The sequence below is a fragment of the Triturus cristatus genome, chromosome 1_1 (assembly GCF_964204655.1).
Source record: "Triturus cristatus chromosome 1_1, aTriCri1.1, whole genome shotgun sequence".
Taxonomy (NCBI): domain Eukaryota; kingdom Metazoa; phylum Chordata; class Amphibia; order Caudata; family Salamandridae; genus Triturus; species Triturus cristatus.
In genome coordinates, this window is record NC_140579.1 from 860,925,429 (window position 1) to 860,951,449 (window position 26,021).

Consider the following 26,021-nt stretch of genomic DNA (forward strand, 5'->3'; position numbering starts at 1 on the left):
GTGAGTAAATCTGAATTCGTAGTTCGGCTCATTTTAAAGGAATATTTGTACGTTTCAAAAATGGATACTTAAAAACTTTTCTGGTGAAAACCACACAATGGATTCCTATGGAAGGAAATACAAGTTACTGGTAAGTACGCTTAGAATTACTTTTCAGAGTCAGTGCTGGTCTAAAGAATGCAGCACTGGGTTCTCTCCTGATAACAAGTGAGTAAATCGGAATTCGTAGTTTGGCTGATTTTAGAGGAATATTTGTATGTTTCAAAAATGGTCACTTAGAAACTTTTCTGGTGAAAACCACACAATGGATTTCTATGGAAGGAAATACAAGTTACTGGTAAGTATGCTTAAAATTAATTTTCAGAGTCAGTGCTGGTCTAAAAGATGCAGCACTGGGATCTATCCTGATAACAGGTGAGTAAATCGGAATTCGAAGTTCGGCTGATTTTAGAGGAATATTTGTATCTTTCAAAAATGGACACTTACAAACTTTTCTGGTGAAAACCACACAATGGATTCCTATGGAAGGAAATACAAGTTAGTGGTAAATACGCTTAGAATAACTTTTCAGGGTCAGTGCTTGGCTAAAAGATGCAGCCCTCGGTTCTCTCCTGATAACAGGTGAGTAAATCGATATTCGAATTTCGGCTGATTTTAGAGGAATATTTGTACGTTTCAAAATTGGACACTTAGAAACTCTTCTGGTGAAAACCACACAATCGATTCCTATGGAAGGAAATACAAGTTACTGGTAAGTATGCTTAGAATTACTTTTCAGAGTCAGTGCTGCTCTAAAAGGTGCAGCACTGGGTTCATTCCTGATAGCAGGTGAGTAAATCGGAATTCGTAGTTCGGCTGATTTTAGAGGAATATTTGTACGTTTTAAAATTGGACACTTAGAAACTTTTCTGGTGAAAACCGCGCAATGGATTCCTATGGAAGGAAATACAAGTTACTGGTAAGTACGCTTAGAATTACTTTTCAGAGTCAGTGCTGTTCTAAAAGATGCAGCACTGGGTTCTCTCCTGATAACAGGTGAGTAAATCGGAATTCGTAGTTCGGCTGATTTTAGAGGAATATTTGTACATTTCAAAATTGGACACTTAGAAACTTTTCTGGTGAAAACTAGGCCTGGGCGGTAAATTCCGTTCCGCTCGCGGAATTTGCGTAATTTGCGTAATTTCGCGTTCCGCGGAGAACGCGAAATTGCTAAAAAGTCTGCTTTCCGCGATTTTGCGAAATTTTTGCTTGTTCGCGATCTCAAAATGCGTGTTCGCGAGATATTTCTCCCCGAGCACGCAAACAGCAATTGTGAACAGGAAAAAAACATCGCAAACAAGCAATTCCGCGTGTTCGTGGAATTTCTGCGTGTTCGCGGAGATTTTTTACCGTTTCGCGGAGATTTGCGTAACGCAATTCCGCAAATTCCGCCCACCCCTAGTGAAAACCACACAATGGATTACTATGGAAGGAAATACAAGTTACTGGTAAGTACGCTTAGAATTACTTTTCAGAGTCAGTGCTTGTCTAAAAGATGCAGCTCTGGGTTTTCTCCTGATAACAGGTGAGTAAATCGGAATTCGTAGTTCAGCTGATTTTAGAGGAATATTTGTAAGTTTCTATAATGGACACTTAGAAACTTTTCTGGTGAAAACCACACACTGGATTCCTATGGAAGGAAATACAAGTTACTGGTAAATCTGCTTAGAACTACTTTTCAGGGTCAGTGCTGGGCTGAAAGATGCAGCACTGGGTTCTCTCCTGATAACAGGTGAGTAATTTGGAATTCGTAGTTCGGATGATTTTAGAGGAATATTTGTAAGTTTCAAAAATAGACACTTAGAAACAAGTTACCGGTAAGTACGCCTAGAATTACTTTTCAGGGTCAGTGCTGGGCTAAAAGATGCAGCCCTCGGTTCTCTCCTGATAACAGGTGAGTAAATCATTATTCGTTGTTTGGCTGAATTTAGAGGAATATTTGTACATTTCAAAATTGGACACTTATCTGGTGAAAACCTCACAATGGATTCCTATGGAAGGAAATACAAGTTACTGGTAAGTATGCTTAGAATTACTTTTCAGAGTCAGTGCTGGGCAGAAAGATGCAGCACTGGGTTCTCTCCTGATAACAGGTGAGTAATTCGGAATTCGTAGTTCGGATGATTTTAGAGGAATATTTGTAAGTTTCAAAAATGGACACTTAGAAACAAGTTACCGGTAAGTACGCTTAGAATTACTTTTCAGGGTCAGTGCTGGGCTAAAAGTTGCTGCCCTCGGTTCTCTCCTGATAACAGGTGAGTAAATTGTTATTCGTTGTTCGGCTGATTTTAGCGGAATATTTGTACGTTTCAAAATTGGACACTTATCTGGTGAAAGCCACACAATGGATTCCTATAAAAGGAAATACAAGTTACTGGTAAGAACGCTTACAATAACTTTTCAGGGTCAGTGCTGGGCTGAAAGATGCAGCACTGGTTCTCTCCTGATAACTGGTGAGTAAATCGGAATTCGTAGTTTGGCTGATTTTAGAGGAATATTTGTACGTTTCAAAATTGGACACTTAGAAACTTTTCTGGTGAAAACCACACAATGGATTCCTATGGAAGGAAATACAAGTTACTGGAAAGTATGCTTAGAATTACTTTTCAGGGTCAGTGCTGTTTTAAAAGAAGCAGCACTGGGTTCTCTTCTGATAACAGGTGAGTAAATCGAAATTCGTAGTTCAGCTGATTTTAGAGGAATATTTGTACATTTCTAAATTGGACACTTATCTGGTGAAAACCACACAATGGATTCCTATAAAAGGAAATACAAGTTACTGGTAAGTACGCTTACAATTACTTTTCAGGGTCAGTGCTGGGCTGAAAGATGCAGCACTGGGTTCTCTCCTGATAACAGGTGAGTAAATCAGAATTCGTAGTTCGGCTCATTTTAAAGGAATATATCTACGTTTCAAAAATAGATACTTTGAAACTTTTCTGGTGAAAACTACACAATGGATTCCTATGGAAGGAAATACAAGTTACTGGTAAGTACGCTTAGAATTACTTTTCAGGGTCAGCGCTGGGCTAAAAGATGCAGCCCTCGGTTCTCTCCTGATAACAGGTGAGTAAATCGATATTCGTAGTTCGGCTGATTTTAGAGGAATATTTGTACGTTTCAAAAATGGACACTTAGAAACTTTTCTGGTGAAAACCACGCAATGGAGTCCTATGGAAGGAAATACAAGTTACTGGTAGGTACACTTAGAATTAATTTTCAGAGTCAGTGCTGGTCTAAAAGATGCAGCACTGGGTTCTCTCCTGATAACAGGTGAGTAAATCGGAATTCGAAGTTCTTCTGATTTTAGAGGAATATTTGTACGTTTCAAAATTGGACACTTACAAACTTTTCTGGTGAAAACCACACAATGGATTCCTATGGAAGGAAATACAAGTTAGTGGTAAGTACGCTTAGAATAACTTTTCAGGGTCAGTGCTGGGCTAAAAGATGCAGCCCTCGGTTCTCTCCTGATAACAGGTGAGTAAATCGATATTCGTAGTTCGGCTGATTTTAGAGGAATATTTGTACCTTTCAAAATTGGACACTTAGAAACTTTTCTGGTGAAAACCGCGCAATGGATTCCTATGGAAGGAAATACAAGTTACTGGTAAGTACGCTTACAATTACTTTTCAGGGTCAGTGCTGGGCTGAAAGATGCAGCACTGGGTTCTCTCCTGATAAAAGGTGAGTAAATCAGAATTCGTAGTTCGGCTCATTTTAAAGGAATATATGTACGTTTCAAAAATAGATACTTTGAAACTTTTCTGGTGAAAACCACACAATGGATTCCTATGGAAGGAAATACAAGTTAGTGGTAAATACGCTTAGAATAACTTTTCAGGGTCAGTGCTTGGCTAAAAGATGCAGCCCTCGGTTCTCTCCTGATAACAGGTGAGTAAATCGATATTCGTATTTCGGCTGATTTTAGAGGAATATTTGTACGTTTCAAAATTGGACACTTAGAAACTCTTCTGGTGAAAACCACACAATGGATTCCTATGGAAGGAAATACAAGTTACTGGTAAGTATGCTTAGAATTACTTTTCAGAGGCTGTGCTGTTCTAAAAGGTGCAGCACAGGGTTCATTCCTGATAGCAGGTGAGTAAATCGGAATTCGTAGTTCGGCTGATCTTAGAGGAATATTTCTACATTTCAAAATTGGACACTTAGAAACTTTTCTAGTGAAAACCACACAATGGATTCCTATGGAAGGAAATACAAGTTACTGGTAAGTACGCTTAGAATTACTTTTCAGGGTCAGTGCTGGGCTGAAAGATGCAGCACTGGGTTCTCTCCTGATAACTGGTGAGTAAATCGGAATTCGTAGTTCGGCTGATTTTAGAGGAATATTTGTACGTTTCAAAATTAGACACTTAGAAACTTTTCTGGTGAAAACCACACAATGGATTCCTATGGAAGGAAATACAAGTTAGTAGTAAGTACGCTTAGAATAACTTTTCAGGGTCAGCGCTGGGCTAAAAGATGCAGCCCTCGGTTCTCTCCTGATAACAGGTGAGTAAATCAATATTCGTAGTTCGGCTGATTTTAGAGGAATATTTGTACGTTTCAAAAATGGACACTTAGAAACTTTTCTGGTGAAAACCACACAATGGAGTCCTATGGAAGGAAAAACAAGTTACTGGTAGGTACACTTAGAATTAATTTTCAGAGTCAGTGCTGGTCTAAAAGATGCAGCACTGGGTTCTCTCCTGATAACAGGTGAGTAAATCGGAATTCGAAGTTCTTCTGATTTTAGAGGAATATTTGTACGTTTCAAAATTGGACACTTACAAACTTTTCTGGTGAAAACCACACAATGGATTCCTATGGAAGGAAATACAAGTTAGTGGTAAGTACGCTTAGAATAACTTTTCAGGGTCAGTGCTGGGCTAAAAGATGCAGCCCTCGGTTCTCTCCTGATAACAGGTGAGTAAATCGATATTCGTAGTTCGGCTGATTTTAGAGGAATATTTGTACGTTTCAAAATTGGACACTTAGAAACTTTTCTGGTGAAAACCGCGCAATGGATTCCTATGGAAGGAAATTCAAGTTACTGGTAAGTACGCTTAGAATTACTTTTCAGAGTCAGTGCTGTTCTAAAAGATGCAGCACTGGGTTCTCTCCTGATAACAGGTGAGTAAATCGGAATTCGTAGTTCGGCTGATTTTAGAGGAATATTTGTACGTTTCAAAATTGGACACTTAGAAACTTTTCTGGTGAAAACCACACAATGGATTACTATGGAAGGAAATACAATTTACTGGTAAATCTGCTTAGAACTACTTTTCAGGGTCAGTGCTGGGCTAAAAGATGCAGCCCTCGGTTCTCTCCTGATAACAGGTGAGTAAATCGGAATTCGTAGTTCGGCTGATTTTAGAGGAATATTTGTATTTTTCAAAATTGGACACTTATCTGGTGAAAACAACACAATGGATTCCTATGGAAGGATATACAAGTGACTGGTAAGTACGCTTATAATTACTTTTCAGAGTCAGTGCTGTTCTAAAAGAAGCAGAACTGGGTCCTCTCTTGATAACAGGTGAGTAAATCGGAATTCGTAGTTCGGCTGATTTTAGAGGAATATTTGTACTTTTCAAAATTGGACACTTATCTGGTGAAAACCACACAATGGATTCCTATAAAAGGAAATACAAGTTACTGGTAAGTACGCTTAGAAATACTTTTCAGGGTCAGTGCTGGGCAGAAAGATGCAGCACTGGGTTCTCTCCTGATAACAGGTGAGTAAATCGGAATTTGTAGTTCGGCTTATTTTAAAGGAATATTTGTACGTTTCAAAAATGGACACTTAGAAACAAGTTACCGGTAAGTACGCCTAGAATTACTTTTCAGGGTCAGTGCTGGGCTAAAAGATGCAGCCCTCGGTTCTCTCCTGATAACAGGTGAGTAAATTGTTATTCGTTGTTTGGCTGAATTTAGAGGAATATTTGTACGTTTCAAAATTGGACACTTATCTGGTGAAAACCTCACAATGGATTCCTATGAAAGGAAATACAAGTTACTGGTAAGTATGCTTAGAATTACTTTTCAGAGTCAGTGCTGGTCTAAAAAATGCAGCACTGGGTTCTCTCCTGATAACAGGTGAGTAAATCGGAATTCGTAGTTCGGCTGATTTTTGAGGAATATTTGTATGTTTCAAAAATGGACACTTAGAAACTTTTCTGGTGAAAACCACGCAATGGATTTCTATGGAAGGAAATACAAGTTACTGGTAAGTACGCTTAGAATTAATTTTCAGAGTCAGTGCTGGTCTAAAAGATGCAGCACTGGGTTCTCTCCTGATAACAGGTGAGTAAATCGGAATTCGAAGTTCGGCTGATTTTAGAGGAATATTTGTATGTTTCAAAAATGGACACTTACAAACTTTTCTGGTGAAAACCACACAATGGATTCCTATGGAAGGAAATACAAGTTAGTGGTAAATACGCTTAGAATAATTTTTCAGGGTCAGTGCTTGGCTAAAAGATGCAGCCCTCGGTTCTCTCCTGATAACAGGTGAGTAAATCGATATTCTTATTTCGGCTGATTTTAGAGGAATATTTGTACGTTTCAAAATTGGACACTTAGAAACTCTTCTGGTGAAAACCACACAATGGATTCCTATGGAAGGAAATACAAGTTACTGGTAAGTACGCTTAGAATTACTTTTCAGGGTCAGTGCTGGGCTGAAAGATGCAGCACTGGGTTCTCTCCTGATAACTGGTGAGTAAATCGGAATTCGTAGTTCGGCTGATTTTAGAGGAATATTTGTACGTTTCAAAATTAGACACTTAAAAACTTTTCTGGTGAAAACCACACAATGGATTCCTATGGAAGGAAATACAAGTTAGTGGTAAGTACGCTTAGAATAACTTTTCAGGGTCAGCGCTGGGCTAAAAGATGCAGCCCTCGGTTCTCTCCTGATAACAGGTGAGTAAATCGATATTCGTAGTTCGGCTGATTTTATAGGAATATTTGTACGTTTCAAATTGGGACACTTAGAAACTTTTCTGGTGAAAACCGCGCAATGGATTCCTATGGAAGGAAATACAAGTTACTGGTAAGTACGCTTAGAATTACTTTCCAGGGTCAGTGCTGCACTAAAAGATGCAGCCCTGGGTTCTCTCCTAATAACAGGTGAGTAAATCGGAATTCGTAGCTTGGCTAAATTTTGGAGGAATATTTGTACGTTTCAAAAATGGACACAGAATCTTTTCTGGTGAAAACCACACAATGGATTCATATGAAAGGAAATACAAGTTACTGGTAAGTACTCTTAGAATTACTTTTCAGAGTCAGTGCTTGTCTAAAAGATGCAGCTCTGGGTTCTCTCCTGATAACAGGTGAGTAAATCGGAATTCGTAGTTCGGCTGATTTTAGAGGAATATTTGTAAGTTTCTATAATGGACACTTAGAAACTTTTCTGGTGAAAACCACATACTGGATTCCTATGAAAGGAAATACAAGTTACTGGTAAATTTGCTTAGAACTACTTTTCAGGGTCATTGCTGGGCTAAAAGATTCAGCCCTCAGTTCTCTCCTGATAACAGGAGAGTAAATCGGATTTCGTAGTTCGGCTGATTTTAGAGGAAAATTTGTATATTTCAAAATTGGACACTTATCTGGTGAAAACCACACAATGGATTCCTATGGAAGGATATACAAGTGATTGGTAAGTACGCTTAGAATTACTTTTCAGAGTCAGTGCTGGGCTGAAAGATGCAGCACTGGGATCTCTCCTGATAACAGGTGAGTAATTCGGAATTCGTAGTTCGGATGATTTTAGAGGAATATTTGTAAGTTTCAAAAATAGACACTTAGAAACAAGTTACTGGTAAGTACGCTTATAATTACTTTTCAGGGTCAGTGCTGGGCTAAAAGATGCAGCCCTCCGTTCTCTCCTGATAACAGGTGAGTAAATCGTTATTCGTTGTTCGGCTGATTTTAGAGGAATATTTGTACGTTTCAAAATTGGACACTTATCTGGTGAAAACCTCACAATGGATTCCTATGGAAGGAAATACAAGTTAATGGTAAGTATGCTTATAATTACTTTTCAGAGTCAGTGCTGTTCTAAAAGAAGCAGCACTGGGTTCTCTCCTGATAACAGGTGAGTAAATCGGAATTCGTAGTTCGGCTGATTTTAGAGGAATATTTGTACTTTTCAAAATTGGACACTTATCTGGTGAAAACCACACAATGGATTCCTATAAAAGGAAATACAAGTTACTGGTAAGTACGCTTAGAATCACTTTTCAGGGTCAGTGCTGGGCAGAAAGATGCAGCACTTGGTTCTCTCCTGATAACAGGTGAGTAAATCGGAATTCGTAGTTCGGCTCATTTTAAAGGAATATTTGTACGTTTCAAAAATGGATACTTAGAAACTTTTCTGGTGAAAACCCTCAATGGATTCCTATGGAAGGAAATACAAGTTACTGGTAAGTACACTTAGAATTACTTTTCAGGGTCAGTGCTGGGCTAAAAGATGCACTTCTCGGTTCTCTCCTGATAACAGGTGAGTAAATCGATATTCGTAGTTCGGCTGATTTTAGAGGAATATTTGTACGTTTCAAAATTGGACACTTAGAAACTTTTCTGGTGAAAACCGCACAATGGATTCCTATGGAAGGAAATACAAGTTACTGGTAAGTACGCTTAGAATTACTTTTCAAAGTCAGTGCTTGTCTAAAAGTTACAGCTCTGGGTTCTCTCCTGATAACAGGTGAGTAAATCGGAATTCGTAGTTCTGCTGATTTTAGAGGAATATTTGTAAGTTTCTATAATGGACACTTAGAAACTTTTCTGGTGAAAACCACACACTGGATTCCTATGAAAGGAAATACAAGTTACTGGTAAATCTGCTTAGAACTACTTTTCAGGGTCAGTGCTGGGCTAAAAGATTCAGCCGTCGGTTCTCTCCTGATAACAGGTGAGTAAATCGTTATTCGTTGTTCGGCTGATTTTAGAGGAATATTTGTACGTTTCAAAATTGGACACTTATCTGGTGAAAACCTCACAATGGATTCCTATGGAAGGATATACACGTTAGTGGTAAGTATGCTTAGAATTACTTTTCAGAGTCAGTGCTGTTCTAAAAGAAGCAGCAATGGGTTCTCTCCTGATAACAACTGAGTAAATCGGAATTCGTAGTTGGGCTGATTTTAGAGGAATATTTGTACTTTTCAAAATTGGACACTTATCTGGTGAAAACCACACAATGGATTCCTATAAAAGGAAATACAAGTTACTGGTAAGTACGCTTAGAATTACTTTTCAGGGTCAGTGCTGGGCTTCTCTCCTGATAACAGGTGAGTAAATCGGAATTCGTAGGTCGGCTGATTTTAGAGGAATATTTGTATGTTTCAAAAAATGGACACTTAGAAACTTTTCTGGTGAAAACCACACAATGGATTCTTATGGAAGGAAATACAAGTTACTGGTAAGTACGCTTAGAATTACTTTTCAGAGTCAGTGCTGGGCAGAAAGATGCAGCACTGGGTTCTCTCCTGATAACAGGTGAGTAAATCGGAATTCGTAGTTCGGCTCATTTTAAAGGAATATTTGTACGTTTCAAAAATGGATACTTAGAAACTTTTCTGGTGAAAACCACACAATGGATTCCTATGGAAGGAAATACAAGTTACTGGTAAGTACGCTTAGAATTACTTTTCAGAGTCAATGGCTGGTCTAAAAAATGCAGCACTGGGTTCTCTCCTGATAACAGGTGAGTAAATCGGAATTCGTAGTTCGGCTGATTTTAGAGGAGTATTTGTATGTTTCAAAAATGGACACTTAGAAACTTTTCTGGTGAAAACCACACAATGGATTCCTATGGAAGGAAATACAAGTTACTGGTAAGTACACTTAGAATTAATTTTCAGAGTCAGTGCTGGTTTAAAAGATGCAGCACTGGGTTCTCTCCTGATAACAGGTGAGTAAATCGGAATTCTAATTTCGGCTGATTTTAGAGGAATATTTGTACGTTTCAAAAATGGACACTTAGAAACTTTTCTGGTGAAAACCACACAATGGATTCCTATGGAAGGAAATACAAGTTAGTGGTAAGTATGCTTAGAATAACTTTTCAGGGTCAGTGCTGGGCTAAAAGATGCAGCCCTCGGTTCTCTCCTGATAACAGGTGAGTAAATCGATATTCGTAGTTCGGCTGATTTTAGAGGAATATTTGTACGTTTCAAAATTGGACACTTAGAAACTTTTCTGGTGAAAACCGCACAATGGATTCCTATGGAAGGAAATACAAGTTACTGGTAAGTACGCTTAGAATTACTTTTCAGGGTCAATGCTGGGCAGAAAGATGCAGCACTTGGTTCTCTCCTGATAACAGGTGAGTAAATCGGAATTCGTAGTTCGGCTCATTTTAAAGGAATATTTGTACGTTTCAAAAATGGATACTTAGAAACTTTTCTGGTGAAAACCCTCAATGGATTCCTATGGAAGGAAATACAAGTTACTGGTAAGTACACTTAGAATTACTTTTCAGGGTCAGTGCTGGGCTAAAAGATGCAGCCCTCGGTTCTCTCCTGATAACAGGTGAGTAAATCGATATTCGTAGTTCGGCTGATTTTAGAGGAATATTTGTACGTTTCAAAATTGGACACTTAGAAACTTTTCTGGTGAAAACCGCACAATGGATTCCTATGGAAGGAAATACAAGTTACTGGTAAGTATGCTTAGAATTACTTTTTAGAGTCAGTGCTGTTCTAAAAGATGCAGCACTGGGTTCTCTCCTGATAACAGGTGAGTAAATCAGAATTCGTAGTTCGGCTGATTTTAGAGGAATATTTGTACGTTTCAAAATTGGACACTTAGAAACTTTTCTGGTGAAAACCACACAATGGATTACTATGGAAGGAAATACAAGTTACTGGTAAGTACGCTTAGAATTACTTTTCAAAGTCAGTGCTTGTCTAAAAGTTGCAGCTCTGGGTTCTCTCCTGATAACAGGTGAGTAAATCGGAATTCGTAGTTCTGCTGATTTTAGAGGAATATTTGTAAGTTTCTATAATGGACACTTAGAAACTTTTCTGGTGAAAACCACACACTGGATTCCTATGAAAGGAAATACAAGTTACTGGTAAATCTGCTTAGAACTACTTTCAGGGTCAGTGCTGGGCTAAAAGATTCAGCCCTCGGTTCTCTCCTGATAATAGGTGAGTAAATCGGAATTTGAAGTTCGGCTGATTTTACAGGAATATTTGTATATTTCAAAATTGGACACTTATCTGGTGAAAACCACACAATTGATTCCTATGGAACGATATACAAGTGACTGGTAAGTACACTTAGAATTACTTTTCAGAGTCAGTGCTGGGCTGAAAGATGCAGCACTGGGTTCTCTCCTGATAACAGGTGAGTAATTCGGAATTCGTAGTTCGGATGATTTTAGAGGAATATTTGTAACTTTCAAAAATGGACACTTAGAATCAAGTTACCGTAAGTACACTTAGAATTACTTTTCAGAGTCAGTGCTGGGCTGAAAGATGCAGCCCTCGGTTCTCTCCTGATAACAGGTGAGTAAATCATTATTCGTTGTTTGGCTGATTTTAGAGGAATATTTGTACGTTTCAAAATTGGACACTTATCTGGTGAAAACCTCACAATGGATTCCTATGGAAGGAAATACAAGTTACTGGTAAGTATGCTTAGAATTACTTTTCAGAGTCAGTGCTGTTCTAAAAGAAGCAGCACTGGGTTCTCTCCTGATAAAAGGTGAGTAAATCGGAATTCATAGTTCGGCTGATTTTAGAGGAATATTTGTATGTTTCAAAAATGGACACTTAGAAACTTTTCTGGTGAAAACCCACAATGGATTCCTATGGAAGGAAATACAATTTACTGGTAAGTACGCTTAGAATTACTTTTCAGAGTCAGTGCTGTTCTAAAAGATGCAGCACTCGGTTCTATCCTGATAACAGGTGAGTACATTGGAATTCGTAGTTGGGCTGATTTTAGAGGAATATTTGTACATTTCAAAATTGGACACTTAGAAACGTTTCTGGTGAAAACCACACAATGGATTACTGTGGAAGGAAATACAAGTTACTGGTAAGTACGCTTAGAATTACTTTTCAGAGTCAGTGCTTGTCTTAAAGATGCAGCTCTGGGTTCTCTCCTGATAACAGGTGAGTAAATCGGAATTCGTAGTTCGGCTGATTTTAGAGGAATATTTGTAAGTTTCTATAATGGACACTTAGAAACTTTTCTGGTGAAAACCACACACTGGATTCCTATGAAAGGAAATACAAGTTACTGGTAAATCTGCTTAGAACTACTTTTCAGGGTCAGTGCTGGGCTAAAAGATTCAGCCCTTGGTTCTCTCCTGATAACAGGTGAGTAAATCGGAATTCGTAGTTCGGCTGATTTTAGAGGAATATTTTATATTTCAAAATTGGTCACTTATCTGGTGAAAACCACACAATGGATTCCTATGGAAGGATATACAAGTGACTGGTAAGTGTGCTTAGAATTACTTTTCAGAGTCAGTGCTGTTCTAAAAGAAGCAGCACTGGGTTCTCTCCTGATAACAGGTGAGTAAATCGTAATTCATAGTTCGGCTGATTTTAGAGGAATATTTGTACTTTTCAAAATTGGACACTTATCTGGTGAAAACCACACAATGGATTCCTATAAAAGGAAATACAAGTTACTGGTAAGTACGCTTAGAATTACTTTTCAGGGTCAGTGCTGGGCAGAAAGATGCAGCACTGGGTTCTCTCCTGATAACAGGTGAGTAAATCGGAATTCGTAGTTCAGCTCATTTTAAAGGAATATTTGTACGTTTCAAAAATGGATACTTAGAAACTTTTCTGGTGAAAACCACACAATGGATTCCTATTGAAGGAAATACAAGTTACTGGTAAGTACGCTTAGAATTACTTTTCAGAGTCAGTGCTGGGCTGAAAGATGCACCACTGGGTTCTCTCCTGATAACAGGTGAGTAATTCGGAATTCGTAGTTTGGATGATTTTAGAGGAATATTTGTAAGTTTCAAAAATGGACACTTAGAAACAAGTTACCGGTAAGTACGCTTAGAATTACTTTTCAGGGTCAGTGCTGGGCTAAAAGATGCAGCCCTGGGTTCTCTCCTGATAAAAGGTGAGTAAATTGTTATTCGGCTGATTTTAGAGGAATATTTGTACGTTTCAAAATTGGACACTTATCTGGTGAAAACCTCACAATGGATTCCTATGGAAGGAAATACAAGTTACTGGTAAGTATGCTTAGAATTACTTTTCAGAGTCAGTGCTGTTCTAAAAGAAGCAGCACTGGGTTCTCTCCTGATAACAGGTGAGTAAATCGGAATTCGTAGTTCGGCTGATTTTAGAGGAATATTTGTACATTTCTAAATTGGACACTTATCTGGTGAAAACCACACAATGGATTCCTATAAAAGGAAATACAAGTTACTGGTAAGAACGCTTACAATAACTTTTCAGGGTCAGTGCATAGATGAAAGATGCAGCACTGTGTTCTCTCCTGATAACAGGTGAGTAAATCAGAATTCGTAGTTCGGCTCATTTTAAAGGAATATATGTACGTTTCAAAAATAGATACTTAGAAACTTTTCTGGTGAAAACCACACAATGGATTCCTATGGAAGGAAATACAAGTTACTGGTAAGTACGCTTAGAATTACTTTTCAGAGTCAGTGCTGGTCTAAAAAATGCAGCACTGGGTTCTCTCCTGATAACAGGTGAGTAAATCGGAATTCGTAGTTCGGCTGATTTTAGAGGAATATTTGTATGTTTCAAAAATGGACACTTAGAAACTTTTCTGGTGAAAACCACACAATGGATTCCTATGGAAGGAAATACAAGTTACTGGTAAGTACACTTAGAATTACTTTTCAGGGTCAGTGCTGGGCTGAAAGATGCAGCACTGGGTTCTCTCCTGATAACTGGTGAGTAAATCGGAATTCGTAGTTCGGCTCATTTTAAAGGAATATTTGTACGTTTCAAAAATGGATACTTAGAAACTTTTCTGGTGAAAACCACACAATGGATTCCTATGGAAGGAAATAAGAGTTACTGGTAAGTACGCTTAGAATTACTTTTCAGGGTCAGTGCTGGGCTAAAAGATGCAGCCCTCGGTTCTCTCCTGATAACAGGTGAGTAAATCGATATTCGTAGTTCGGCTGATTTTAGAGGAATATTTGTACATTTCAAAATTGGACACTTAGAAACTTTTCTGGTGAAAACCGCACAATGGATTCCTATGGAAGGAAATACAAGTTACTGGTAAGTACGCTTAGAATTACTTTTTAGAGTCAGTGCTGTTCTAAAAGATGCAGCACTGGGTTCTCTCCTGATAACAGGTGAGTAAATCGGAATTCGTAGTTCGGCTCATTTTAAAGGAATATTTGTACGTTTCAAAAATGGATACTTAGAAACTTTTCTGGTGAAAACCACACAATGGATTCCTATGGAAGGAAATACAAGTTACTGGTAAGTACGCTTAGAATTACTTTTCAGAGTCAGTGCTGGTCTAAAAAATGCAGCACTGGGTTCTCTCCTGATAACAGGTGAGTAAATCGGAATTCGTAGTTCGGCTGATTTTAGAGGAATATTTGTACGTTTCAAAAATAGACACTTAGAAACTTTTCTAGTGAAAACCACACAATGGATTCCTATGGAAGGAAATACAAGTTACTGGTAAGTATGCTTAGAATTACTTTTCCGAGTCAGTGCTGGGCTGAAAGATGCAGCACTGGGTTCTCTCCTGATAACAGGTGAGTAATTCGGAATTCGTAGTCCGGATGATTTTAGAGGAATATTTGTAAGTTTCAAAAATGGACACTTAGAAACAAGTTACCGGTAAGTACGCTTAGAATTACTTTTCAGGGTCAGTGCTGGGCTAAAAGATGCAGCCCTCGGTTCTCTCCTGATAACAGGTGAGTAAATCGTTATTCGTTGTTCGGCTGATTTTAGAGGAATATTTGTACATTTCAAAATTGGACACTTATCTGGTGAAAACCTCACAATGAATTCCTATGGAAGGAAATACAAGTTACTGGTAAGTATGCTTAGAATTACTTTTCAGAGTCAGTGCTGTTCTAAAAGAAGCAGCACTGGGTTCTCTCCTGATAACAGGTGAGTAAATCGGAATTCGTAGTTCGGCTGATTTTAGAGGAATATTTGTACTTTTCAAAATTGGACACTTATCTGGTGAAAACCACACAATGGATTCCTATAAAAGGAAATACAAGTTACTGGTAAGCACGCTTAGAATTCCATTTCAGGGTCAGTGCTGGGCTGAAAGATGCAGCACTGGGTTCTCTCCTGATAACATGTGAGTAAATCAGAATTCGTAGTTTGGCTGATTTTAGAGGAATATTTCTATGTTTCAAAAATGGACACTTAGAAACTTTTCTGGTGAAAACCACACACTGGATTCCTATGAAAGGAAATACAAGTTACTGGTAAATTTGCTTAGAACTACTTTTCAGGGTCAGTGCTGGGCTAAAAGATTCAGCCCTCAGTTCTCTCCTGATAACAGGTGAGTAAATCGGAATTCGTAGTTCGGCTGATTTTAGAGGAATATTTGAACATTTCAAAATTGGACACTTATCTGGTGAAAACCTCACAATGGATTCCTATGGAAGGAAAAACACGTTACTGGTAAGTATGCTTAGAATTACTTTTCAGAGTCAGTGTTGTTCTAAAAGAAGCAGCACTGGGTTCTCTCCTGATAACAGGTGAGTAAATCGGAATTCGTAGTTCGGCTGATTTTAGAGGAATATTTGTACTTTTCAAAATTGGACACTTATCTGGTGAAAACCACACAATGGATTCCTATAAAAGGAAATTCAAGTTACTGGTAAGTACGCTTAGAATTACTTTTCAGGGTCAGTGCTGGGCTTCTCTCCTGATAACAGGTGAGTAAATCGGAATTCGTAGTTCGGCTGATTTTAGAGGAATATTTGTATGTTTCAAAAAATGGACACTTAGAAACTTTTCTGGTGAAAACCACACAATGGATTCCTATGGAAGGAAATACAAGTTACTGGGAAGTACGCTTAGAATTACTTTTCAGAGTCAGTGCTGGGCAGAAAGATGCAGCACTGGGTTCTCTCCTGATAACAGGTGAGTAAATCGGAATTCGTAGTTCGGCTCATTTTAAAGGAATATTTGTACATTTCAAAAATGGATACTTAGAAACTTTTCTGGTGAAAACCACACAATGGATTCCTAAGGAAGGAAATACAAGATACTGGTAAGTACGCTCAGAATTACTTTTCAGAGTCAGTGCTGTTCTAAAAAATGCAGCACTGGGATCTCTCCTGATAACAGGTGAGTAAATCGGAGTTCGTAGTTCGGCTGATTTTAGAGGAATATTTGTATGTTTCAAACATGGACATTTAGAAACTTTTCTGGTGAAAACCACACACTGGATTCCTATGAAAGGAAATACAAGTTACTGGTAAATTTGCTTAGAACTACATTTCTGGGTCAGTGCTGGGCTAAAAGATTCAGCCCTCAGTTCTCTCCTGATAACAGGTGAGTAAATCGGAATTCGTAGTTCGGCTGATTTTAGAGGAATATTTGTATATTTCAAAATTGGACACTTATCTGGTAAAAACCACACAATGGATTCCTACGGAAGGATATACAAGTGACTGGTAAGTACGCTTAGAATTACTTTTCAGAGTCAGTGCTGGGCTGAAAGATGCAGCACTGGGTTCTCTCCTGATAACAGGTGAGTAAATCGGAATTCGTAGTTCGGCTGATTTTAGAGGAATATTTGTACTTTTCAAAATTGGACACTTATCTGGTGAAAACCACACAATGGATTCCTATAAAAGGAAATGCAAGTTACTGGTAAGTATGCTTAGAATTACTTTTCAGGGTCAGTGCTGGGCAGAAAGATGCAGCACTTGGTTCTCTCCTGATAACAGGTGAGTAAATCGGAATTCGTAGTTCGGCTCATTTTAAAGGAATATTTGTATGTTTCAAAAATGGATACTTAGAAACTTTTCTGGTGAAAACCACACAATGGATTCCTATGGAAGGAAATACAAGTTACTGGTAAGTACGCTTAGAATTACTTTTCAGGGTCAGTGCTGGGCTAAAAGATGCAGCCCTCGGTTCTCTCCTGATAACAGGTGAGTAAATCGATATTCGTAGTTCGGCTGATTTTAGAGGAATATTTGTACGTTTCAAAATTGGACACTTAGAAACTTTTCTGGTGAAAACCGCACAATGGATTCCTATGGAAGGAAATACAAGTTACTGGTAAGTACGCTTAGAATTACTTTTCAGAGTCAGTGCTGTTCTAAAAGATGCAGCACTGGGTTCTCTCCTGATAACAGGTAAGTAAATCGGAATTCGTAGTTTGGCTGATTTTAGAGGAATATTTGTACTTTTCAAAATTGGACACTTATCTGGTGAAAACCACACAATGGATTCCTATAAAAGGAAATACAAGTTACTGGTAAGTACGCTTAGAATTACTTTTCAGGGTCAGTGCTGGGCTTCTCTCCTGATAACAGGTAAGTAAATTGGAATTCGTAGTTCGGCTGATTTTAGAGGAATATTTGTATGTTTCAGAAAATGGACACTTAGAATCTTTTCTGGTGAAAACCACACAATGAATTCCTATGGAAGGAAATACAAGTTACTGGTAAGTACGCTTAGAATTACTTTTCAGAGTCAGTGTTGGGCAGAAGGATGCAGCACTGGGTTCTCTCCTGATAACAGGTGAGTAAATCGGAATTCGTAGTTCTGCTCATTTTAAAGGAATATTTGTACGTTTCAAAAATGGATACTTAGAAACTTTTCTGATGAAAACCACACAATGGATTCCTATGGAAGGAAATACAAGTTACTGGTAAGTACGCTTAGAATTACTTTTCAGAGTCAGTGCTGGGCTGAAAGATGCAGCACTGGGTTCTCTCCTGATAACAGGTGAGTAATTCGGAATTCGTAGTTCGGATGATTTTAGAGGAATATTTGTAAGTTTCAAAAATGGACACTTAGAAACAAGTTACCGGTAAGTACGCTTAGAATTACTTTTCAGGGTCAGTGCTGGGCTAAAAGATGCAGCCCTCAGTTCTCTCCTGATAACAGGTAAGTAAATCGTTATTCGTTGTTCGGCTGATTTTAGAGGAATATTTGTACATTTCAAAATTGGACACTTATCTGGTGAAAACCTCACAATGGATTCCTATGGAAGGAAAAACACGTTACTGGTAAGTATGCTTAGAATTACTTTTCAGAGTCAGTGCTGTTCTAAAAGAAGCAGCACTGGGTTCTCTCCTGATAACAGGTGAGTAAATCGGAATTCGTAGTTCGGCTGATTTTAGAGGAATATTTGTACTTTTCAAAATTGGACACTTATCTGGTGAAAACCACACAATCGATTCCTATAAAAGGAAATACAAGTTACTGGTAAGTACGCTTAGAATTACTTTTCAGGGTCAGTGCTGGGCTTCTCTCCTGATAACAGGTGAGTAAATCAGAATTCGGAGTTCGGCTGATTTTAGAGGAATATTTGTACGTTTCAAAATTGGACACTTAGAAACTTTTCTGGTGAAAACCACACAATGGATTCCTATGGAAGGAAACACAAGTTAGTGGTAAGTACGCTTAGAATAACTTTTCAGGGTCAGTGCTGGGCTAAAAGATGCAGCCCTTGGTTCTCTCCTGATAACAGGTGAGTAAATCGATATTTGTAGTTCAGCTGATTTTAGAGGAATATTTGTACGTTTCAAAAATGGACACTTAGAAACTTTTCTGGTGAAAACCACACAAAGGAGTCCTATGGATGGAAATACAAGTTACTGGAAAGTACGCTTAGAATTAATTTTCAGAGTCAGTGCTGGTCTAAAAGATGCAGCCCTCGGTTCTCTCCTGATAACAGGTGAGTAAATCGATATTCGTAGTTCGGCTGATTTTAGAGGAATATTTGTACGTTTCAAAATTAGACACTTAGAAACTTTTCTGGTGAAAACCGCAAAATGGATTCCTATGGAAGGAAATACAAGTTACTGGTAAGTACGCTTAGAATTACTTTTCAGAGTCAGTGCTGTTCTAAAAGATGCAGCACTGGGTTCTCTCCTGATAACAGGTGAGTAAATCGGAATTCGTAGTTCGGCTGATTTTAGAGGAATATTTGTACTTTTTAAAATTGGACACTTATCTGGTGAAAACCACACAATGATTTCTATAAAAGGAAATACAAGTTACTGGTAAGTACGCTTAGAATTACTTTTCAGGGTCAATGCTGGGCTTCTCTCCTGATAACAGGTGAGTAAATCAGAATTCTTAGTTCGGCTGATTTTAGAGGAATATTTGTATGTTTCAAAAAATGGACACTTAGAAACTTTTCTGGTGAAAACCACACAATGGATTCCTATGGAAGGAAATACAAGTTACTGGTAAGTACGCTTGGAATTACTTTTCAGAGTCAGTGCTGGGCAGAAAGATGCAGCACTGGGTTCTCTCCTGATAACAGGTAAGTAAATCGGAATTCGTAGTTCGGCTCATTTTAAAGGAATATTTGTACGTTTCAAAAATGGATACTTAGAAACTTTTCTGGTGAAAACCACACAATGGATTCCTATGGAAGGAAATACAAGTTACTGGTAAGTACGCTTAGAATTACTTTTCAGAGTCAGTGCTGGGCTGAAAGATGCAGCACTGGGTTCTCTCCTGATAACAGGTGAGTATTTCGGAATTCGTAGTTCGGATGATTTTAGAGGAATATTTGTAAGTTTCAAAAATGGACACTTAGAAACAAGTTACCGGTAAGTACGCTTAGAATTACTTTTCAGAGTCAGTGTTGGGCTAAAAGATGCAGCCCTCGGTTCTCTCCTGATAACAGGTGAGTAAATCGTTATTCGTTGTTCGGCTGATTTTAGAGGAATATTTGTACGTTTCAAAATTGGACACTTATCTGGTGAAAACCTCACAAAGGATTCCTATGAAAGGAAATACAAGTTACTGGTAAGTATGCTTAGAATTACTTTTCAGAGTCAGTGCTGTTCTAAAAGAAGCAGCACTGGGTTCTCTCCTGATAACAGGTGAGTAAATCGGAATTCGTAGATCGGCTGATTTTAGAGGAATATTTGTACTTTTCAAAATTGGACACTTATCTGGTGAAAACCACACAATGTATTCCTATAAAAGGAAATACAAGTTACTGGTAAGTACGCTTAGAATTACTTTTCAGGGTCAGTGCTGGGCTTCTCTCCTGATAACAGGTGAGTAAATCGGAATTCGGAGTTCGGCTGATTTTAGAGGAATATTTGTATGTTTCAAAAATGGACACTTGGAAACTTTTCTGGTGAAAACCACACAATGGATTCGTATGGAAGGAAATACAAGTTACTGGTAAGTACACTTAGAATTAATTTTCAGAGTCAGTGCTGGTCTAAAAGATGCAACACTGGGTTCTCTCCTGATAACAGGTGAGTAAATCAGAATTCGTAGTTCGGCTGATTTTAGAGGAATATTTGTACGTTTCAAAATTGGACACTTAGAAACTTTTCTGGTGAAAACCACACAATGGATTCCTATGGAAGGAAACACAAGTTAGTGGTAAGTACGCTTAGAATAACTTTTCAGGGTCAGTGCTGGGCTAAAAGATGCAGCCCTCGGTTCTCTCCTGATAACAGGTGAGTAAATCGATATTTGTAGTTCGGCTGATTTTAGAGGAATATTTGTACGTTTCAAAAATGGACACTTAGAAACTTTTCTGGTGAAAACCACACAAAGGAGTCCTATGGATGGAAATACAAGTTACTGGAAAGTACGCTTAGAATTAATTTTCAGAGTCAGTGCTGGTCTAAAAGATGCAGCCCTCGGTTCTCTCCTGATAACAGGTGAGTAAATCGATATTCGTAGTTCGGCTGATTTTAGAGGAATATTTGTACGTTTCAAAATTAGACACTTAGAAACTTTTCTGTTGAAAACCGCAAAATGGATTCCTATGGAAGGAAATACAAGTTACTGGTAAGTACGCTTAGAATTACTTTTCAGAGTCAGTGCTGTTCTAAAAGATGCAGCACTGGGTTCTCTCCTGATAACAGGTGAGTAAATCGGAATTCGTAGTTCGGCTGATTTTAGAGGAATATTTGTACTTTTTAAAATTGGACACTTATCTGGTGAAAACCACACAATGGTTTCTATAAAAGGAAATACAAGTTACTGGTAAGTACGCTTAGAATTACTTTTCAGGGTCAATGCTGGGCTTCTCTCCTGATAACAGGTGAGTAAATCAGAATTCTTAGTTCGGCTGATTTTAGAGGAATATTTGTATGTTTCAAAAAATGGACACTTAGAAACTTTTCTGGTGAAAACCACACAATGGATTCCTATGGAAGGAAATACAAGTTACTGGTAAGTACGCTTAGAATTACTTTTCAGAGTCAGTGCTGGGCAGAAAGATGCAGCACTGGGTTCTCTCCTGATAACAGGTGAGTAAATCGGAATTCGTAGTTCGGCTCATTTTAAAGGAATATTTGTACGTTTCAAAAATGGATACTTAGAAACTTTTCTGGTGAAAACCACACAATGGATTCCTATGGAAGGAAATACAAGTTACTGGTAAGTACGCTTAGAATTACTTTTCAGAGTCAGTGCTGGGCTGAAAGATGCAGCACTGGGTTCTCTCCTGATAACAGGTGAGTATTTCGGAATTCGTAGTTCGGATGATTTTAGAGGAATATTTGTAAGTTTCAAAAATGGACACTTAGAAACAAGTTACCGGTAAGTACGCTTAGAATTACTTTTCAGAGTCAGTGTTGGGCTAAAAGATGCAGCCCTCGGTTCTCTCCTGATAACAGGTGAGTAAATCGTTATTCGTTGTTCGGCTGATTTTAGAGGAATATTTGTACGTTTCAAAATTGGACACTTATCTGGTGAAAACCTCACAAAGGATTCCTATGAAAGGAAATACAAGTTACTGGTAAGTATGCTTAGAATTACTTTTCAGAGTCAGTGCTGTTCTAAAAGAAGCAGCACTGGGTTCTCTCCTGATAACAGGTGAGTAAATCGGAATTCGTAGATCGGCTGATTTTAGAGGAATATTTGTACTTTTCAAAATTGGACACTTATCTGGTGAAAACCACACAATGTATTCCTATAAAAGGAAATACAAGTTACTGGTAAGTACGCTTAGAATTACTTTTCAGGGTCAGTGCTTGTCTAAAAGATGCAGCTCTGGGTTCTCTCCTGATAACAGGTGAGTAAATCGGAATTCGTAGTTCGGCTGATTTTAGAGGAATATTTGTAAGTTTCTATAATGGACACTTAGAAACTTTTCTGGTGAAAACCACACACTGGATTCCTATGAAAGGAAATACAAGTTACTGGTAAATTTGCTTAGAACTACTTTTCAGGGTCAGTGCTGGGCTAAAAGATTCAGCCCTCAGTTCTCTCCTGATAACAGGTGAGTAAATCGGAATTCGTAGTTCGGCTGATTTTAGAGGAATATTTGTATATTTCAAAATTAGACACTTATCTGGTGAAAACCACACAATGGATTCCTACGGAAGGATATACAAGTGACTGGTAAGTACGCTTAGTAATACTTTTCAGAGTCAGTGCTGGGCTGAAAGATGCAGCACTGGGTTCTCTCCTGATAACAGGTGAGTAATTCGGAATTCTTAGTTCGGCTGATTTTAGAGGAATATTTGTATGTTTCAAAAAATGGACACTTAGAAACTTTTCTGGTGAAAACCACACAATGGATTCTTATGGAAGGAAATACAAGTTACTGGTAAGTACGCTTAGAATTACTTTTCAGAGTCAGTGCTGGGCAGAAAGATGCAGCACTGGGTTCTCTCCTGATAACAGGTGAGTAAATCGGAATTCGTAGTTCGGCTCATTTTAAAGGAATATTTGTACGTTTCAAAAATGGATACTTAGAAACTTTTCTGGTGAAAACCACACAATGGATTCCTATGGAAGGAAATACAAGTTACTGGTAAGTACGCTTAGAATTACTTTTCAGAGTCAGTGCTGGGCTGAAAGATGCAGCACTGGGTTCTCTCCTGATAACAGGTGAGTATTTCGGAATTCGTAGTTCGGATGATTTTAGAGGAATATTTGTAAGTTTCAAAAATGGACACTTAGAAACAAGTTACCGGTAAGTACGCTTAGAATTACTTTTCAGAGTCAGTGTTGGGCTAAAAGATGCAGCCCTCAGTTCTCTCCTGATAACAGGTGAGTAAATCGTTATTCGTTGTTCGGCTGATTTTAGAGGAATATTTGTACGTTTCAAAATTGGACACTTATCTGGTGAAAACCTCACAAAGGATTCCTATGAAAGGAAATACAAGTTACTGGTAAGTATGCTTAGAATTACTTTTCAGAGTCAGTGCTGTTCTAAAAGAAGCAGCACTGGGTTCTCTCCTGATAACAGGTGAGTAAATTGGAATTCGTAGATCGGCTGATTTTAGAGGAATATTTGTACTTTTCAAAATTGGACACTTATCTGGTGAAAACCACACAATGTATTCCTATAAAAGGAAATACAAGTTACTGGTAAGTACACTTAGAATTACTTTTCAGGGTCAGTGCTTGTCTAAAAGATGCAGCTCTGGGTTCTCTCCTGATAACAGGTGAGTAAATCGGAATTCGTAGTTCGGCTGATTTTAGAGGAATATTTGTAAGTTTCTATAATGGACACTTAGAAACTTTTCTGGTGAAAACCACACACTGGATTCCTATGAAAAGAAATAAAAGTTACTGGTAAATTTGCTTAGAACTACTTTTCAGGGTCAGTGCTGGGCTAAAAGATTCAGCCCTCAGTTCTCTCCTGATAACAGGTGAGTAAATCGGAATTCGTAGTTCGGCTGATTTTAGAGGAATATTTGTATATTTCAAAATTAGACACTTATCTGGTGAAAACCAAAAAAAGGATTCCTACGGAAGGATATACAAGTGACTGGTAAGTACGCTTATAAATACTTTTCAGAGTCAGTGCTGGGCTGAAAGATGCAGCACTGGGTTCTCTCCTGATAACAGGTGAGTAATTCGGAATTCGTAGTTCGGATGATTTTAGAGGAATATTTGTAAGTTTCAAAAATGGACACTTAGAAACAAGTTACCGGTAAGTACGCTTAGAATTACTTTTCAGGGTCAGTGCTGGGCTAAAAGATGCAGCCCTCGGTTCTCTCCTGATAACAGGTGAGTAAATCGTTATTCGTTGTTCGGCTGATTTTAGAGGAATATTTGTACGTTTCAAAATTGGACACTTATCTGGTGAAAACCTCACAATGGATTCCTATGGAAGGAAATACAAGTTACTGGTAAGTATGCTTAAAATTACGTTTTAGAGTCAGTGCTGTTCTAAAAGATGCAGCACTGGGTTCTCTCCTGATAACAGGTGAGTAAATCGGAATTCGTAGTTCGGCTGATTTTAGAGGAATATTTGTACTTTTCAAAATTGGACACTTATCTGGTGAAAACCACACAATGGATTCCTATAAAAGGAAATACAAGTTACTGGTAAGTACGCTTATAATTACTTTTCAGGGTCAGTGCTGGGCAGAAAGATGCAGCACTTGGTTCTCTCCTGATAACAGGTGAGTAAATCGGAATTCGTAGTTCGGCTCATTTTAAAGGAATATTTGTACGTTTCAAAAATAAATACTTAGAAACTTTTCTGGTGAAAACCACGCAATGGATTCCTATGGAAGGAAATACAAGTTACTGGTAAGTACGCTTAGAATTACTTTTCAGAGTCAGTGCTGGGCAGAAAGATGCAGCACTGGGTTCTCTCCTGATAGCAGGTGAGTAAATCGGAATTCGTAGTTCGGCTCATTTTAAAGGAATATTTGTACGTTTCAAAAATGGATACTTAGAAACTTTTCTGGTGAAAACCACACAATGGATTCCTATGGAAGGAAATACATGTTACTGGTAAGTACGCTCAGAATTACTTTTCAGAGTCATTGCTGGTCTAAAAAATGCAGCACTGGGATCTCTCCTGATAACAGGTGAGTAAATCGGAATTCGTAGTTCGGCTGATTTTAGAGGAATATTTGTATGTTTCAAAAATGGACACTTAGAAACTTTTCTGGTGAAAACCACACAATGGATTCCTATGGAAGGATATACAAGTTACTGGTAAGTACACTTAGAATTAATTTTCAGAGTCAGTGCTGGGCTAAAAGATGCAGCCCTCGGTTCTCTCCTGATAACAGGTGAGTAAATCGGAATTCGTAGTTCGGATGATTTTAGAGGAATATTTGTAAGTTTCAAAAATGGACACTTAGAAACAAGTTACCGGTAAGTACGCTTAGAATTACTTTTCAGGGTCAGTGCTGGGCTAAAAGATGCAGCCCTCGGTTCTCTCCTGATAACAGGTGAGTAAATTGTTATTCGTTGTTCGGCTGATTTTAGAGGAATATTTGTACGTTTCAAAATTGGACACTTATCTGGTCAAAACCTCACAATGGATTCCTATGGAAGGAAATACAAGTTACTGGTAAGTATGCTTAAAATTACGTTTTAGAGTCAGTGCTGTTCTAAAAGATGCAGCACTGGGTTCTCTCCTGATAACAGGTGAGTAAATCGGAATTCGTAGTTCGGCTGATTTTAGAGGAATATTTGTACTTTTCAAAATTGGACACTTATCTGGTGAAAACCACACAATGGATTCCTATAAAAGGAAATACAAGTTACTGGTAAGTACGCTTATAATTACTTTTCAGGGTCAGTGCTGGGCAGAAAGATGCAGCACTTGGTTCTCTCCTGATAACAGGTGAGTAAATCGGAATTCGTAGTTCGGCTCATTTTAAAGGAATATTTGTACGTTTCAAAAATGGATACTTAGAAACTTTTCTGGTGAAAACCACACAATGGATTCCTATGGAAGGAAATACAAGTTACTGGTAAGTACGCTTAGAATTACTTTTCAGAGTCAGTGCTGGGCAGAAAGATGCAGCACTGGGTTCTCTCCTGATAGCAGGTGAGTAAATCGGAATTCGTAGTTCGGCTCATTTTAAAGGAATA